At 43.0% G+C, this 16,328-nt stretch overlaps 1 pseudogene; it reads right to left on the minus strand.

Annotated features, from left to right (window-relative positions):
• Positions 1-15,136: 15,136 nt before the first annotated feature.
• Positions 15,137-15,516, minus strand: LOC127205033 (ubiquinol-cytochrome-c reductase complex assembly factor 2-like; annotated as a pseudogene).
• Positions 15,517-16,328: the final 812 nt, after the last annotated feature.

Below are 16,328 nucleotides of genomic sequence, written 5' to 3' on the forward strand. Positions count from 1 at the left end.
TATGCACCTGTTGCCCTCAACTGTCTGTGTCTCTATTCCTGCAATGTATTCTCCTTTGAAAACACAAAGCAGACTGCAGCTGCTCTTTGTTGCACCTGACTTTTGTGAGCAGTGCACCTTCAGAAGTGTGCCATGTCAGTGTGTGAGTGTGTGTATGTGTGTGTTAAAGAGTGGTACTGAATTCAGGGCCCATGATTGCTCTGCATTTGCTCTATCACTGAGCTATATCCTCGGTCCAAAAGTTTTTCTTCCTTATAGGCAATAATCCTACATGGGATAATTTATCTTCATGTTGTCTGTAAGGTCCATAGGATAGATGTATAGATGCTAGCCAAAAACTAAGTGCATTTGTAAATCATTATATATGTTGAAAGGCTAAAATATCATGCCTTGTTTTGTTTTGTTTTGTTTTCAGAAAATTAAGGACTATTATGGTCTTATAAAAATAGTCCACATCAATATCATAGGCAGGTTGTGGTCTTATGGAATTGACTAGTAAGTATATGTTTACATGTATGCAATTTACATGTTTGGAAGAAAAAAACTGAAGGTAAAAATAAAATTAAGCCATAAATTATGTTATATAAAATATATTGTTGACTGCCCTGTATCACAAGTGTGATTTGGGAGAAGTTATAAGTTTGAAGTGCTTGTATGGCTTCTAATTGAAGCACCATCTGAGGCAACCAGCACTGGCCATACCTAAGAATATAAGGTCCTAGTGTTCTCAAACTCCAGGTTCACAGTGGGCAGCAGAAAGGTGACACACTGCAGAAGATTTCAGAGCTGGTGGAGATGGCTTCCAGACAGTCTACTTCAGAGAAGCAGGAGCAACCCTTAAGTTCTTGTGTGGATGTTGGAGGACAGTGGCCCTTATTGTCCATTCCAGAAAATCTCACATAGTTGCTTGAAAGGAAAGGAAATTCTCTTTTTATTTCCACAGAGCTTCTGTGATGCTCTGTAACTGCTCGCTTTGTGGTGACAAGGTACTACATTTAACTTCCTAAGGAGAATGATGTTACATATCTTTAAAAAAATTGATTTATTTATTACACATGCAGTGTTTTGACCACATGTATGATTGCAAGCCAGAAGAGGGCATGAGATGGTTGTGAGCCACCATGTGGTTGCTGGGAAGTGAACTCAGGACCTTTGGAAGAATAGACAGTGCTCTTAGCCTCTGAGCCACGTCTCCAGCCCAAAGTTATCTATCTTATTTAACGCCTTACCCTTGGGACATAATCTAGTACCTGACATATAGAGGTTTCTCATAAATATGTGCTGAATTATTGAATAAGTAGAAGGACAGTTTGAGCTAGTATATGGGTTCTGCATATCTGACAATATTTATCTTAAAAACCTCATATCTCTTAGCAACGACTTTAAACAGTACTGTGATCATATTATTTGCTTTATTGGTTTATATGAAGTTTTAACAATTAAAACATTGTATTTCTGGTTCGGATGTATTATAGGTGAAAGAGTATAGACTGCTTCAGTTTCTTCTTTGATGACCTCCATGCTACTTGCCTTACTGGTCACCTAGTAACACCTTTGCCCAAGAGAAAGCGCAGTCTTCAAGTAGAAGTAGGATACATCATCTGAGAATATTAGCAGTCAATAAATTGGTATAATATTCATAGTATTCCTCAGTGAAAGTTAAACAGTATTCTTTTTCTGTAGGATGCCCAAATTCTATTTCTTTTCCTTGGTCTCTGAATTCCCTTAAGTCAGTGGTTCTCCACCTTCCTAATGCCACAACCCTTTAATATACTTCCTCATGTTGTAGTGACCTCCAACCACAAAATTTTTCCGTTGCTGCTTCATAACATAACAGTTTTCTACTGTTATGAATCATAATATAAATATCTGTGTTTTCTGGTGGTCTTAGGCAACCCTTTTGAAAGGGTCATTGGATGCCCTAAGGGGGTTGTGATCCACAGTTTGAGAGTTGCTGCCTTAAACTAACCAAAAAAAAAAAAAAAAAAAAAAAAGATATGAGGTCATTCATCGCAATATTTTTGTTTGTTTGTTTTTTCAAAACAAGGTTTCTCTATGTATCCTTGCTTGGTCTGGACTCTCTTTGTAGACCAGGCTAGCCTTGAACTCACAGAGATCTACTACCTACCTCTGCCTCTGGAGTGCTGGAATTAAAGGCGTGCACCACCATACCCAGCTTCATCACAATATTTTAATTATGAAAAATTTAGTTGTTTATAACTGAACATGTATGTTCAGTTATAAAAAGCAATGCAAAAGTAAGGAGAATTCCCTTCAGCATCAAGAAGCTATCTTGCTAACTTTTCTCTGTGGCCAGTTCCTTTATTTACTCTCACTACCATTTTAACAAAAATGCACCACTCTACCTTTTGTGTCCCCCTTTACTCTATCTTGATGTATAATCATACCCTTGAGGTTTGTTGAGCATGGTGGGGCACACCTTTAATCCCAGCACTTCAGGAGGCTGAGACAGGCTGATCTCTGTGAGCTCAAGGCCAGTTTGGTCTACAAAGTGAGTCCCCAGGACAGCCAACGCTGTTACACAGAGCAACCGCGTCTCAAAAAACCAAACCAACCAAACAACCAAACAACAACAAAACAAAATGAGCCTCTTGAGGTTGACCTTGGCTTTTGTCATTCCTTCTGGCAATAGTGACTCATGTACGTTGATTCTTGACGTATTTGTTGAATGCCTTGATATCTTTCACAGGGTCTTGGAAAAAACGAACTGTCTTGTGAAAGAACTACAGATAGGGTTGGGTGGCAAGACAGAGAGCAGTTCTAGACCTAAGAGCAGATAGCTCCAGGAGATAGCCAGAGGGGAAAAGGATATTCAATATTATAATTGGCAGGAATGGTGTTTTTCCAGTTACTAGGTGGGCTTAGAACAGGAATCTAAACTTTAGGGGACACCTTGTCAATACTTTGATTGCACCTCTGTGAGGTCCTCTCAGGGACATAGTTTATCTGTCCTCAGAGCTCTGGCCGCATAGGCAGTGAGATAAACGGGTTGCTATAAACACATGCCTGCGTACCTGCTCAGAAGACATTAGGAACAACAACAGCAAAAGAAAGCCTGTTGCATCACGAAGAGTTTTACTTTATAAGGAAAGATAGAAAAAAAGCAGAATTTATCAGAACAGGACTTGATGAGCCACCACACTCAAGGGAGCACTGAATGATGAAATGTTAGAGTCAAAAGCAAACAGCATTCAGGGGCTTGGCTTGTGTATTTTGAAGACATCTACCCACATATGCCCTGGCCACTGAGTCCAAGAATCAGACTGCTCCAATGGAGGCAAATTGGCCTCATTTTAATTACCCTAAAATTCTTTGTTGAGAATCCCAAGAAAGGACAGGCCCCAGGACACTTTGGAACAAGAAATATAGCTCCCTAAAGGGGAAGAGTTATGCTGTTAATGGGGGAGGGTGAGTAATAGGTTTAGCACATGAAAAGAAACCTACCCTGCAAAGGGCGTGAGGGAAGAAATGCAAAGATCTAAGCACAGAGCTTAGCTTCCTTCACTAAATAGGAACCATAAACATTCAGGACCTAAAAGCCCCACCTAGGCAGTAAGACTCAAAAACTCTGTTTCCTGAAGTTAAAAAGAGGAGTCTCAGCTTCTTGACAGGGAGAGTGGAGTGTGGGGTGGGAACTGGGGTAGGGAGCGGGAGAGTTCCCAGCACTCCAGGGGACAAGCCTAAGTCATTGTTGATACCTAGATGGATGTAATTAACATTATCAGAGTAATAGGACTTTACAGATACCCTAATCCTCCCTGGCTTTACATGTCAACTCTAGAGCTCTTGCGATATTTGGCCAATTCCTGTCTCTACCCGCTGAACTAGTAATACTCAGGCATCCCCAGTGCACTGGTACAGTTGTGGTGGGCTTTGTTTTGTTTGTGGTGCTGGGGTCCAACTGTGTATCTCAAGTGTGCTAAGCTGGCATTCTACCCTGAGCGGCACCCCCAGCCCCGGATTAGTTTCTGAGGTCAGGCTTCTCTGCCATCTTTCGGTTGGAGAGCGCCATCCCTCAGTCCACCCTATCAGAGGAAGGTGTCACTTCTGGCCCTGAACATCATTGACGGCTACAGTTAACTTCCTCTTCATTCTGTTCAACTCTGCAAGTATTTATTGAGCTCCATTATGTGCAATGAACTGTATTAAGTGCTTTGATAGATTAAAAAATGAATAGATAAGATGGAGTTCCTGACCTTAGGGTATTTTATTATCTCAAAAGAGAGACAAATGTTACAAGGACCAGATACAATACAGAGCAGGATTTGACAAGCGCTGAAATAGCTACCGAACAGACGAAAGCTTAATATTTCAAGTGTAGTTAACTGGGATTTTCCTGGCAGAGGTACGATGTGTGCCTTGCCTAATCACAGATGCTAACAGGACCATAAACATTTTGTTTGTTTCTGTTTCCCTGATGCCTGGCACAGTCCTTTGTTTTTAATCTCTACAATTAAAAATTAGCTTAAAATTTGTTTAAACCGTGATAAAACGCCACATAAATCTTTCCATTTTAACCATTTAACAGCAGTCTAGTGGCAGAAAAGGCATTCATAGTACTCTGCACCATTGGTTTATTGAAAGTTTTGTTCTTGCAAACTGAAAAGTCTTACCCATTAAATAATATATCTGTATGCTCCCTCCTCATAGGCCCTGCAATTGCCTCTCTGCTCCCGATCTCTAAGTATCTTCCAATTTTACTATTTTGCTGAGTAGAACCAAATTCTATTTGCCCTTTTCTGATTGGCTCATCTCACTTAGCATGGTATCTTAAAGGATTGTCTGAATTGTAGCATTTGTTCAAATCCCCCTCCTCTTTCAGGGTAGGTTATATTACATGTATATGTATATACATGTGCATTCTGTGTGTGTGTGTGTGTGTGGGTGGGTGGGTGGGTGCGTGTGTGTGTGTGTGTGTGTGTGTGTGTGTGTGTGTGTGTGTGTGTGTGTGTATTCCTCCCCACAACACACTCATACACATAGCCTTCTGTTAATAGATATTTGGGTAGATTGTTTTCATCCTTTGGCTATTAGAGATAGGAACATTTTCGTTTAGGTTTCTAGAAATACGAAACAGGAATGATGTACAAGTACCTGACTGAATGAGTTAAGACCTCTGTTTGTGGCATTGCCAGAAATCAAACTTTATAAGACATAGGAAATGCTCTACCATTGCGCTGCACTCTCAGCTGAGATAGGACAGAGGAAATACAGAAAACATAGCAGTGGTGGGTGGCAACACACTGGCTTACTTGGTGTAGACAGGTTCTGTGGTGTTCTGGCTTGAGATGGAAAGGTCTGAAGGACACTGAGGAGCATAACAAGATGACAAGTTTCTTCTAGTTGGGAAGGTTCATTTAAGAGCTGGGGCAGGTAAATGAGGAGCATCACTGAGGAGTATAAATTGTAGCAAAAAGTGTAGCTATAAATATAAGGTCATAATTTTGGCTGGAGACAAAGTAGGGCAGTGACAGAGGAAATAGTAAAAGGGGGAGGAAGGGTGGGGAGACATTATAGAGGAACACTCAATGGGATTTGTTGACCAACTGGATGTGGGGGACAGGAAGAGGAAGTCATTGTTAAACCCATGCCTGAGAGCTCAGTGGCATTGTAAACAGGGATGAAAAATGTGGACAGAAAAAACAAGCAGAAACTAGCTACCATGTGTTGACCTCACACTTATTACCTCATGTGAGCTGATAGTATGCCAGGAATGTAAGGATTCCTGTAAACGGGAGGAAACTCAACTTACATAGATGGTTATGACCTAATATCTATTTAGGAGCTAGGACAATGGACTGAGCCTCTGAACTATAAACTGGCCCCAATTAAACTCTTTATAAGAGTTACTGTGATCACGGTGTCTCTTCACAGCAAAAGGAACTCTAATAACTAAGACAGAAGTTTATACCAGAGACTGGTATATTGCTATGAAAGGTTGGGCCATGTTTATGGCTGGAGGAATGTGGATTTGGGAACTTTGGATTAGAAAAGCAGCTGAAGTCGTAGTCAGAATGTAATGGGTCATACTAGTAGGAACATGGAAGACAGTGGGCGCTGAAGGTGATTTGAACAGTGGGCCTGGCTTGGTAGGCTTCAGAGGAGAAGAATATTAGTATGCAGCCTAGAGACCCTTCTTGTGATGTTTTAGCAGAGAACATGGCTGCTTCCTGCCCTTGCCTCTGGGAAAAAAAAAAAATTGCCTGAGGCTAAATTGAAGAATTTTTGGATTAATAACTTTAGTAGAGCACATTTAAGAACAACCTAGCATCGACTATGTTGAATGACTATTGTTGGCCAGTCTTATGCGGATTTGTAATGAAAAAGAGCAAGCTGAGCAAGAAACACACACGCGCTCGCACGCACACACATACACAATTGGAGGAAAAAAAGGAGCACGAGGAAGTGAAAACAGATTAAGGAAAAGCCTGATGCTAAATGGAATAAAAGGAGTGATGAGCTCAGAGCAAGACCCCCACCCAGCTAAGTTTCCAAATTACGAAAAGGAATTAAAGAAACGTGACAAGAAATAAAAGAAAAGTTTAGGGCCAGGCATGGTGGTGCACACCATTAATCTCAGCACTCAGAAGGCAGAGGCTGTTAGACTTCTGGGTTCCAGACCAGCCTGGTTCACAGATCGAGTTTCAGAATAGCCAGGCTTAGGCAGTGAGGGAAACCATCAAAACCAGAGAGCTGGTGAGGATGTAATTGAACAAGGGGGGACCACGTTCCAGGCTCAGAAAAGCAACAGACCTTGGCAGCTTTGGCCACGTGGTTCTGGCTTTAGAGTCAAGGATAGAAGAAGGGGTCATGGAAGGAAGGCTGCTGAGGCCAGGCATGCAGGTGTCCCTGCTTGAAAGCCTAGAGAGGCCATTGTGTGATGCTGTGAGGGTGATGCCTGGATTGCCTTGGAGAGACCTCAGAGTGTTAGAGATGGCAGAGCTGTTGGATACCTGCTAAAAAAAAAGCTGCTAACAGGGAGTGGAAACAGCCCAAGAAGTGTGTTGCAGTCAACAAAAGACGAATGGAGTTGGAAATTTGAAAGGCATTTTACTTTCAGACCTCAAGATGCAGAGTTGGGAGTTTGACCAGGTGGCTTTGGGTCTTGTTTTGGTCCAGTGTTTCCTCACCTTGCTGCATCTCCTCCTTTTTGGAATAGTAATATATATTCTATGCCATTGTATGCATTGCATGCTGAGACTATGTGATTTTGATTTTCCAGGTAATTACAGTTAAGCGATTGCGTGCATCTCAGAAGAGACTTTGAATTTTGGACTTTTATGCAGGGCTCATATTGGTAGAGTGTGGGTGCTTTTGAGGTTGGAGTGAACGCATTTTTCGTTGTGACCTGGCTACAAGAAGCCTACAGGGGCTAGGGAGTGGAATGTGGTGGTTTGAGTGAAAACGGCCCTCAGAGGCTCATAGGATGTGGCACTAGGACGATGTGTGGCCTTGTTGGAGTAGAGTAGGTATGTCGCTGGGGCCAGGATTTGAGGTTTCAGATGCTCAAGGCAGGCCCAATGTCATTCCCTTTTCCTGCTGCCTGTGGATCCAGATGTAGAACTCTCAGCTCTTTCTCCAGCACCATGTCTGCCTGCACGCCGCCACGTGTCCTGCCATGATGACAATGGACTAAGCCTCTGAAATCCAAGCCAGTCGCAATGAAATGTTTTCCTTTATAAGAGTTGCCGTGGTCATGGTGTCTCTTCACAGCAATCGAAACCCTGGCTAAGGGAATGTCTTAGTTCCTGTTTTTGTTGTGACACAGATGCCTGAATAAAGCAACCTAAAGAAGGCAGGGAGGCAGCGAGATGGCTCAGTGAGTAAAGAAGGCAGGGAGGCAGCGAGATGGCTCAGTGAGTAAAGGTCCTTGTCAGGCTAAGTCTGAGGGTCTGAGTTCGATCCCTGGAACCTGAGCGAGTGTAGAATGAGAAAAACTGACCCCTGACCTCCCCTTCCCGTACACATACACCATGGTACACACACCCCTGTCATCTATACCCACAGTAATAAACAGACAAATAAACCCACTTTCAAAATGTTTTAAAAGGAAAGTCAGGTTTGCTTTGGCTCACGGTGAGAGAGAATGCAGCCCACCCTGGCAGAAATGTCATGGTAGCAGGATGAGGAAGCAGCAGGTCACATCGAAGCTAAAACCAGGAAGCAGAGGACAAGAAATGGCAGCTTCCGGTTCTAGTGCTCCTTTGACACAGTCCAGGACACCAGCGCCTGGAATGGTGCTACCCACATTTAAAGTGTGTGTGTGTGAGGCGGGGGGTCCCTACCTTAATTAACCAGGACTACAAACTTCCTCAGGGAAATACCCAGACATCTATTTCCACAGCAGATCTAGAATCTCTCAGGTTGTCAGCAAATATGAGTTACTACAGAGTAATTATACAAGGGTCAGAGCTCGGTTTCACAAGCACACTGTAGTAGGTCACAGTTCTTCCAAGAGACAGCAAGGAGGCGGCATGGATGGCCTCCAGAGGACTGATGGATAGGTAGATATAAGGCCAGAAAGGTTTCGTAGAAAATGAGTTCATGTGACTCTGAAGAAGTTGCACAAAAGACCAGTGCTATGTGTCTCAGAATGAGAAAAAGATGTCAGGACCAGGGAGGTCAGAGGTGGAATGTGGCCTGATGAGGGGTGGAGTGGTGATGGTGTAAGTTTTGGAGGGCAAAGATCAAAAATCCTGGAATTCTATTGTTTGAGAACAAGAGAAGACTCATGCATCCTGTCAGAGAGGAAGAGAGAGAGACGGACAGACAGAAACAGAGACAGAGAGACAGAGAGGGAGGGAGGGAGGGAGGGAGAGAGAGAGAGAGAGGAGAGAGAGAGGAGAGAGGAGAGAGAGAGAGAGAGAGAGAGAGAGAGGAGAGAGAGAGAGGAGAGAGAGAGAGAGAGAGAGAGAGAGAGAGAGAGAGAGAGAGAGAGAGAGAGAGCGAGAGAGAGAGAAACCAATCTGTTCTACCTGAGTCTCCTGATGTAGATAACTTGTGGGTCTTCTAACTCATGGAGCCTCTTCTCTGAAAATACCCTCGCAGAAACGCTCAGAACTAATTCTTTACAACTCCCTGAGAAATTGCTCAGTCCAGTCAGAATGCTAATTTAAATACCAAACACATATTCATCCGATGACAAGATGACAAGGGAAAGAGGGGCTGGGCCTATGAAACAAGAGAACACTAGAATAGCAAATTGACAGAGAAGCTGCAATGAAAGTCAGGTATAAAAGGGAGTCAACATCTCCAAAATCCTAAGTAGGAAGTGGACTGTGGTCAGTGGGTTTAATGTGTAGGATGTTGCAAGGGACTTTCCACAGAAGGAAGCACATGCAGAAATCTCCACGGTATTAAAAATGAGTAATAAGTAGGGAAACGAAGAAAGTAAGTGTGAACTACTTGTTCAAAAATCCTGGGGGTGGGCAGCCAGATGGCTCAGTGGTAACAAAAAATGGCTGCTGTGCAAGCCTGGACACCTGAGTTCAATCCCAAGAACCCACATAAAGGTGGACTAAGAAAGCCAACTCCACAAAGTTATCCTCTGACCTACATTGACACACCCAAGGAACAGACAAATGGGTGGACAGATAGATGGATAGGCAGACAGATGATGGACAGACAGACAGACAGATGTATGTTTTGATGGAGAGGAGAGATGGTTCTGTTCTTCAGAGCACTTGTTACTCGTGCAGAGGACGAGCACCTGTAACTCCAGCTCCAGGGGATCTGACATTTTCTTCTGACACATGGTGCACCTATATACATGCAGACGAAACATTCATACAAGTAGAATAACTAAATCTAAAAACAATAATAATTTAAAGGGTGTTGGAAGAAAAAAAAAGCGGGGGTGGGGAGTGGGAAAAGGAAGAGATTATGGTTCGGAGTTTGAAAGGATGTAGAAATGATGAAAAGTTTTTCTTCCTGTTTAAGACTTGGAAGGGAAAAAAATGGCTTTGGGCTATGAAAAAAATTCTGGAGAATAACAGCGTGGAAATTTTGAAAGGAGGATGAAAATCTATGGGTTAGAGAGAGGGAGTATTGGCGTTTTTACTGCTAGGATAGAACACTATGGCCAAAGCAACTTGGAGGGGAAAGGGTTTATTTCTGCTTGTATCACTGAAGGAAGTCAGTACAGGACAGGACCACAAACAGGGCAGAAACCTAGAGGCAGGTCCTGATGCAGAGGTCATAGAGGGGTGCTGCTAACTGCTTGCTCCTTGTGGCTTTCCAAGCCTCCTTCCTTGTAACACAGTGGCCCACCAGCCCAGGTGTGATACCACTCACAATGAGCTGGGTCTTCTCATATCAGATCATCAATCAAGAAAATGTATCATAATCTTACTCACAGGCCAATCTGGTATGTGTGTTACAGAGAGCATTTTCCTTTCTTTTTCTTTCTTTCTTTCTAGACAGAGTTTCTCTGTGTGTAGCCCTGGCTGTCCTGGAATCACTCTGTAGACCAGTCTGGCCTCGAACTCAGAGATCTGCCTGCCTCTGCCTCCCAAATGCTGGGATTAAAGATGTGTGCCACCACTGCCCAGTGGGGAGCATTTTCTTAATTGACGTTCCCTCTTCCAAAATGGTGGTTGTATCAAGTTGACATAAAGCTAGTCAGCACCGAGGATATGAAGCAAAAGCACATTAAAAGCATAGCATTGGTAAGAAATAAGAATACTGTTTCTCTGGGGATAAGAGAGAGTTTAGAAGTTAGAGAGAAATGTTAGAAGTATTTGATGAGGGAAAGAGGGGGGGCATCTAGTGAAGTGAGGGGACCCTCATTTGAAGGCTGATTTGGAGCTTTAAACTCCTTAACAGGGAGTCAACTAGGGCCAGATGGGCAGGTCTTCCTGCTTTACTGGCAGTTTCTCTGCATTAGTGACATTTCAATCCTAAGGACACTGACCAGGAGCCAGTGTGTGTTTGTTCTTTTAAAGCAGAGTGCGTTCATCCTTTTCTGAAACTCCAGAGTCATCTGTGATTGGGTTTGGGTATTTCAACATAGTGTTACACACACACACACACACACACACACACACACACACAGAGAGAGAGAGAGAGAGAGAGAGAGAGAGAGAGAGAGAGAGAGTTTTGCTGTATTTATGTCGCAAAGTCAGCATTTTCAAATACCAGATAAAGGAATTAGCAACTGGAACCAAGCCTCAGTTATCTTCTTAAGAAAGATAATGTGGGAATGTTTAAAACAAATATTTAGTTAAAAACCTGAACAGGCCCAGAGAGTATAAAGATATAATATAAATGCTAAATAAAGATAATCTATTCTGAACAGCAGGCTCCTTTGAAACAGGGCCTATGGATTCCATCAGTGCTCAGTTTACATGCTTTTAGAAACTTGCAGGATGTTCTTGCACATGAAGACTCCTATGGCATGATACCCAAGGCCTGGTGACCAGTGAGAAAGGAATAAGCAAGAGGATGATATAATAGTATGTATTGCAGTGTTCTTTTTTTTTTTTAATTTATTTTTTTATTGAAAAATAAAATCATTCATATTAGATCTCAATTGCTATCCCACTCTGTGCATCCTCCCATTCCTCCCTCCCTCCCGCTTTCACCCCATTCCCCTTCCCTATGACTGTGACTGATGGCGACCTCCTCCCCTTGAATATGATGCTAGGGTATCAAGTTTTTTCTTGGTAGTCTGCTATTCTTCCTTCGAGTGCCATCGGGCCTCCCTATCAAAGGGACATGGCCAAATAAGGGGCACCAGAGTTCGTGTGAAAGTCAGTCCCCCATCTCCACTTAACTGTGGAAAATATTCTGTCCCTTGGCTAGGTCTGGGTAGGGGTTTGATGATGACTGCACGTATTGTCCTTGGTTGGTACCATAGATCAAGCAGAACCCCTGGGCCCAGATCTGCCCATCATAGTGTTCTTCTTGTAGGTTTCTAGGACCCTCTGGATCCATCTTTTTCCCTATCTCCTATATTTCTTTCACCTTAGGATGTCCTCACCACTATCCCATTTTCCTGGTAAGTGAAGACTTTCATGAGACGTACCCCTTGGCCTAGTGTCCAGATATAAGTGAGTATATACTATTTGAGTCTCTCTGCTTCTGGGTTAGCTCACTCATTATGATAATTTCTATTTCAATCCATTTGTCCACAAATTTTGGAAATTCCTTGTTTTTAATAGCTGAGTAGTATTCCATAGTGTAAATGTACCACAGTTTCTTTATCCATTCTTCTACTGAGGGACATTTAGGCTGTTTCCATGTTCTGGCTATTATGAATAAAGCTGTTATGAACATGGTTGAGCATATGTCCCTGTTGTATGCTGAAGCATCTTCTGGGTATATTCCAAGGAATGGAATAGCTAGGTCTTGAGGAAGCCCTATTCCCAGTTTTTTGAGATAGTGCCAGATAGCTTTCCAAAGTGGCTGCATTAGACTGCATTCCCACCAGCAATGAAGGAGTGTTCCTCTTTCTCCATATCCTCCCCAGCATGTAGTGTCGCTAGAATTTTGATCTTGGCCATTCTGATGGGAGTAAGATGGAATCTCAGAGTTGTTTTGATTTGCATTTCTCTGATGACTAAAGATGTTGAGCATTTCTTTAAGTGTTTGTCAGACATTTGATATTCCTCTGTTGAGAATTCTCTGTTTAATTCTGAGCCCCATTTCTCAATTGGATTACTTGGTTTGGTGGTGTTTAATTTCTTGAGTTCTTTATATATTTTGGATATTAGACCTTTGTCAGATGTAGGGTTATTGTGCAGTGTTCTTTTAATTGCTTAACTGGTGTTAATTGCACACTCAGTAACAAAGTGACTGAGACTTCAGTTTGGCTCCTGGCTCCTGAGGTTTCACTTCCAGATGGTCAGCACACTACAAGAACAAATACACAAAGAACTTCAACAAGTACTTCTCAAATAAAAACGCACAGTCAACAGCTTTAAAAAAAAAAAAAAAAGCCAGAATTCAGCACCACTAATCATTTGTTTGATGGAATTAATGTGGAAGTAAGCAAGCTGCTCCTACACTCAAGTTAGGAAAACCATTAGCCAAAACTGAAAGGGCAGTGTAGGCCAGGATGTGGAGCATGTCCCCGCACACCAGGGAAATGTCACCTAGTAAGGTCATCACAGAAAACAGCATGGAAGTGGGGGAAAAGGTGAAATTAACCACACATGATCTACCCATGCTACAACTCAGCGTGTAGCCAAAAAAAAAAAAAAAAAAAAAAAAAAAAGTGAAGACAGTATGTGAAGGAGATTGATTACTCACTCTATTTTTTCTTTCTTTTTTTTGTTTGTTTGTTTGTTTTTGTTTTATTTTGGTTTGGTTTGGTTTTTCGAGACAGGGTTTCTCTGTGTAGCCTTGGCCATCCTGGACTCAGTTTGTAGACCAGGCTGGCCTCGAACTCAGAGCGATCTGCCTGCCTCTGCCTCCCGAGTGCTGGGATTAAAGGCGTGCGTCACCACGCCCAGCTCCAGTGTTTATTGTAGTACTGTTCATAATAGTTGACTTGTAGAATCAACTTGTATCCATCCACCAATAACCAGGTAAAGAAAATGTGATATGTGTGTATAGAATGCTATGCAGCCTTAGAAACTGGGAACTTGTTTTACTTGAGACAGTGTCATGATCTGAAGTTAAACCAACACAGAAAGATAAATATCAACTGTTCTTTTAGCAAAAAACTTCACATAAAAGCAGGGTTGAATTGTGATCTTCAGAGGGAGTGCTGGAGATTGGGCAGCTGCAGGTTAGTGAATACAGTGTTTCAGTTCAGACCAGGAGATCGTGGACAAGTGTGTGAAGTGATGGATACATTAATTAGCTTGACTCAATCACTCCACATTGATAAACATGCTAGAACAACTCATTGTGTTAGACAGCTTTTCATCTGTGACAAAACACCTGAGAAAACAGCTTCAGGGAGTAAATCTGTGTTGACTCACAGTTTCTGAGGGTTCAGCCTTCTCTCTCTCTCTCTCTCTCTCTCTCTCTCTCTCTCTCTCTCTCTCTCTCTCTCTCTCTTTCCTTCCTTCCTTCCATGCATCCATGTGTCTGTCTTTCTTTATTTTTTTCCCTGAGGACTAGTTTTATTGCTCTGGGAGTGAGATGAGGTAGAGTACAGGAGTGGTAGAAGAAGCTGCTGCCCTCAGGGTAGGCAGGACCCAGAGAAACAGAGAGGAAGAGGCAGGCGTAAGATGTTCCCTTCAAAGACATCTCCTCCTAAGCCACTTATGCCTGTCATGACTGCACCCTACAGTTTCCTTCACTTCCTTGAAGTCCATTCAACTGTGGATCCATAAAAGGATTAAATCATTGATCAGGTCAAACACAGGTATCCTGATCCAGTCACATCCCCAGTCCCTTTCCTCTGCACATTGCACATTACACTTCAGCACACAAGCCTTCAGGAGACTTTTCATAGTCAAAACACACACACACACACACACACACACACACACACACACACACACACAATATTTCCCAAAATCTGGTAAATATGACAAAAATGAGCAAGTCTCTAACATTTATTCATTACAACTGAATACTGAGAACTTTTTCTTGCATTATTCATAAAATTTCTGTAACACCCTCCTCGGTCGGCTAGGGATTGCCAATCATTTCATTATACAAACATAGAAAGGGGAGCAAAGGGGGGCTAGAGAGATGGCTCAGTGGTTAACAGTGCCGCCTGTTCTTCCAAAGGTCCTGAGTTCAATTCCTAGCAACCACAGGGTGGTTCACAACCATCTGTAACATCACGTGATGTGATGCCCTCCTCTGGCCTGCGCGTGTGCATGCAGGCAGAACATTGTATACATAATAATAAAGAAATAAATCTTAAAAAAAAAAAAAAAAGAAAAGAAAGAAAGAAAGAACGGAGAGCAAAGGTGGTACATAACTGGTCTACACTTCTTATTTAAAACAGGACCTTGCTATGTGGCCTCTGCAATGGTTTCAGTCTTGTGATTTTCTTGGCTGCACTTTGTTGTTGCCTTGGGATTACAGCTGTGTACCATAGTTGTTAGTGGTTTTTGTTTTTGTTTTTTGTTTTGGTTTTTTGAGGGAGAGGCGGACAGTTTTATTGATGACCATCAGAAGATCAGGTATGTGGGTGGGACAAGACCGGAGCTCAAGCTTTATGCTTTTCCTCTGGCCTTGTGGGTGCAAATTTCTCCTGTAGTTTCTTCCATGTGCTCTTATTCATCTCTTGAAACTCTTCCAAAGTGCCTGTGGACAGGAGTAGCTTGTATTCTTCCACAGACAGGTCACTGCAACTGGTGTCTCTGGGTCGACGGTACTTGTGTTTGAGTGCAGTCGTGCTGAGCTTTCATACACCTGATCACAGGCCTTGGCTTCTGCAATCTGGGTGTTCTCTCCCTCCTGAAAGGCTTGTGCTACCCGCTGCCGTAGGCGAGTGTCCAAGTCCTGGCCCTGTTTGCTCTTGTGCACTGGCCATTCCTCACTTAGCCTAAGGAAACGAAGGTAGCAAAGGTAGCTGGGAGCAGCCATCTTGGGCACCGCTTGGCCCGCCCCCAGGGAAGCTCTTGTTAGTATATTCCTCTGTCTGTGAGTGTTTTACCATTTGTAAGGCCTATTGACTACCGTCGTCTCTGGTAGCTATGGCTAAGTGTGGCTGGCGACTGTGAGCACTCTCTAGTGACTCCAGGTTACCCTCTCCATTCAGTTCTCGGATGAAATGCTAACTCCTGATCCAATCACCCGTGGCCAGGAAGCCAGGGCAAAAAGCAAAGATAATTCTGAATCAGATCACTAAGGGGATAATTGCAGACTACTGCCACTGATGGGTTCTGAAATCTGGCTTGTTCTCACTAATATTGCTTAGTACCCCGGCTTTGAGAGGTTTCCTTTTTAAAGTTTCCTTTTTAGTTTATTTATGTATTATCTTTACTTTTAGCAGAGCCAGGGATTGGCCAAATCCTTTGTGTGTGGCAGGCAACAGCTATTCCTCTAAGATACTTGAATTTGGCTTTGTTTACAGACAGACTCAACAGAGGCCAGACAGGTCTTGATTGAGCTATTGGTCCTTGTGACCCAAGTGCTGGGACATCTAGCATGCTCTCAGAATTTCAATGTTATTTCAGGGTCACAAGCTCTGTGCTAATAGCATATGCGCATGTGTCACAGAACCGGAATCCAGATTGGAATTAAAGTCTGTGGGAGCTGGGCAGGTGTGGTGGCAGTGCACACCTTTACTCCCAGCACTCAGGAGGCAGAGGCAGGCAGATCTCTGTGAGCTCAAGGCCAGCCTGGTCTACAAAGTGAGTCCATGACAGCCGAGGCTACACAGAGAAACCCTGTCT

The sequence above is a fragment of the Acomys russatus genome, chromosome 21, assembly GCF_903995435.1.
Source record: "Acomys russatus chromosome 21, mAcoRus1.1, whole genome shotgun sequence".
In the NCBI taxonomy this organism is placed as follows: domain Eukaryota; kingdom Metazoa; phylum Chordata; class Mammalia; order Rodentia; family Muridae; genus Acomys; species Acomys russatus.